The sequence below is a fragment of the Desmodus rotundus genome, chromosome 3 (genome assembly GCF_022682495.2).
Source record: "Desmodus rotundus isolate HL8 chromosome 3, HLdesRot8A.1, whole genome shotgun sequence".
NCBI lineage: Eukaryota > Metazoa > Chordata > Mammalia > Chiroptera > Phyllostomidae > Desmodus > Desmodus rotundus.
This window is the reverse complement of record NC_071389.1, coordinates 34,069,796-34,072,985: the sequence shown is the minus strand read 5'-3', so window position 1 is coordinate 34,072,985 and position 3,190 is coordinate 34,069,796.

Genomic DNA, 3,190 nt, shown 5'->3' with positions numbered 1-3,190 from the left:
CTTTCATATTATTGGTTATATGTAGGATTTCTTTTTAGTGCTCAAAAGAAATGATGGGTAGTTTGGATAAGGACTGGTGGTTTTTTAATTTCTTCCCCCCAAAAGCTGATGTTTTTGGCTAACTAGATTTTTTTTGGGGGGGTGGGGGGAGGAGGTGAGAGAAGAGAAAAAAGCTCTATACAGAATTATTGAATAGGCCTACACTAAAATTCTTCCTTGACTAGTGAGGATGGGGGCTGAGAGAGGTGAGGTGCAGTAGCTGAAGTGTAATAATACCTGTGTAATTAAAAAAAAATGTACAAACTCCCCTCCTGCCCCCCCTCGCCCCCCTCCTCGTTTGTTCTGGTACCTCTGGAGGGTTCAGAAGCCATTTTAGAACTCAGGAAGCAGAACATGCCTTACACTTGTGCTTTTGCAGGTGCTGTGGTGGCAAGGATAACCTTTGCTCGCTTGTCGGGTGTGTCACCATGCTGTTATTTAATGTCTTTGAGGACTAAAAACGGCACAGAAAATTCCAAACCCACATCCTAACACCTGAGGCTCACACAATGTTTCTATAGCAGATGGTAAAACATTTCCCTGTAACCTTAATTTACCAAGTTAATACTCAGAGCTGGGGGTAGTGGTTATTCTTTTGAGGCATCGCTAAAGATCCATACTCGATTTTCAGATCTATTCTGGGTTGAAAAACCAAGAAGACGCCTTGAGGTGTTTTGCGCACCCCAGCCCCACTCAAAGTCACTGCGGGCCTACAGTTCTCGGTGCTTCACTCCGAGGGTCTTTCCACACGAACGTGCATATTCAGTCCTGGACGGTTAGTAATTTATGGGAGCAACGGCAACGCCGAAGGGGATCTTCACGAATAGTCTAAAGGCTGAGCAGCCCGAGAGGTATTTGCCTCCACGCCCGTGGACGCGAGGCTCGAGCCCGGCTGTCCTCAGCTGTCACGCAGGGGGCGGGGAGGAGGAGGCAGCGCTGGCGTTGGCACCGGGCACGGTGCTGCTGCAGCCGCCGCGCCGCGTCCCGCCGCCAGCTCACCTCTGCGGGGAGCTAGGCGCTCGCCCGCCCGCCGCCCCCGCTCCCACGTCGCCCTTCGGCCCCGGTGCTCAGGCGAAGGTCGCCGGGGACCATCCAGCGGGATGGCCGCCGGCTGCTCCGGGACTGCTGCCTGAGAGCCGAGGCCGGGGGACCCCGGCCGCCCCGGTAGCCCGCAGCCCCCGGGGTGCTGCGGCCGGGAGGCGCCGGGCCCGCTCCCCTTCCCCGCCCCCAGCTCCCGCCTACTGCCCGCGCGCCCGCTCTCCCCAGCGGGCTGGGCCGGCCGCGCACACACTCACCCCGAGGGCGCCTCCAAGGTTACCCGCAGGGCGGGGGCTGGGGCAGGCTTCGGCCCCGGGCCGCGTCCTCTCCGTCCCCAGCGCTGCGTCCCTGCAGCTGCGGCTCCGGGGCTCCGTCCCCCAAAGCAGAGCAGGCTCCGAAGTCCCGGGAGGGGAGTCGAGTCGGGAGGCGGACGGGCGTCAGGGCGGGGGACGGCCTTCGCCGGGTCTGGGTGCCCGGAGCGCAGGGTCAGGCGAGGTCCCCGCCGGAGGGGCCGCGGCCGCGGGGGGCGTCCTGCGCCGCCGGGGCTGGGCCGGGGGGCGGCGAGCGGGGCGGCAGCAGCTTCGAGTCGCCCGCGGCGCCCCGGGCCCAATGGGGGGCAGAGACGAGCGGGCGGCCAAACCTGCCGAGGAAACTAGCTAAATAAAAAGAGACTGTTATTTAAGGCGCGGAAATTTGAAATATTTGGACAGGAAGAGAAAAGAAAAGAAACCTTAGCGAGGGAGGGAAAAGAAAAAAAAAAAAACGCGAGCTAACGGTTTTGAAACTCCCCCACCCCCACCCCGGGCTTTCCTGCGCGCCCTGCGGGAGCTCTGGGCTCCGCTTCCCCGCTCGGGATCAGGGAGCTGCGTGCGGTGGGGCTCGGGACAGTCGCGCAGGGACAGCAGGATGCCTTCGCAGCCCCTCCAGGGGGCGGCTTGGGTTGGCTATGCGCACATTTGTACCCCGGGTCTCAGGCTGGAAGATTGTCCCCTGCCTCTCACTAGGTCCCTGCGTGGACCTGTTTGTGTGCGTGAGTGTGTGTGAGTGTGTGTGTGTGTGTGTGTGTTGAACTGCGGAGTAAAATCTAAACTGTCTCTTAGAAACCAAGAGAGGGACTCCCCCCCAACCCCATCCGCCCCCGTGGCCATTTGATGGTCACTTAGCGAAGTCAGGAAGGCTGAGAATACGACCCTTTCTGGCTCCGGCGCTGTGATCTTGCAGCGCTTCTGGGCTGCTGCTTTTACCCCGGGCAAAAGCCGAAAGCACCTTTTTGGGAACTGAGATTTCGAAACCAGTCCCGGGCCACAGATTCCACAACGTTAGTCTGATAAACACTATGGGGGGGGGGGGATTTGTAATCCTGTGTTATCAACTGAATTGCTTGCCCGGGACAGGATTCTTTTATCAATCACCCAGCGTTGTGTGTGTTTACGAGCTCACTACACCATTACAAGATGCGTAATGTTTATGAGAAAACTGTTGATTCACTACCGAAATATGGTAAAATGAAATTTGCCTAATGGCTCGGGGACCAGAACGTTGACTGAGGTACAGTTAGTGCTCCCCTCCCCCAGGTGTAAGTCGCGATTCAGCTTATACTGGGCAAAGGCTGAGCCTGCGTTTCCCGACGTGGATGCGGCCACAGTGGATAACTGAATTTAAGAGCGCACCTCTGTTTAGCATCCTCCATCCTTTTTATAGCGTCGTCCCCTGGGGCTCTGAACACTCTATAAATTAGCACTTGCCTCTTTGCACTCAGGGTCTGACTAAGTTCAGACCCTTCCCCACCTCAGTTCGCTGCAAATTAGACCCCATTAAACTCACCAACACCATTTCTCGTATCCTATACATTTCAGCACATTTGAGAGTCTCACTGAATATTATCGAGGTTTTTGAGAGAATGAATAATGGCTTTTCATATTTCCTAGATGGGACCACATAACTCATTTCTAAAATACTTAAATTAGCAAAGCTATTTCCTGCGAAGAGCCAGAGAAATGTGGCGATGTTTAATTCCTAGCTCCTTCTCCCTTCATTGTGCTCCAGCCACCTAAGAACAAAGCGACTGCAGAAGTATTTCTTTTTAGCTTTATGAAAGTCCTATAACTTTATA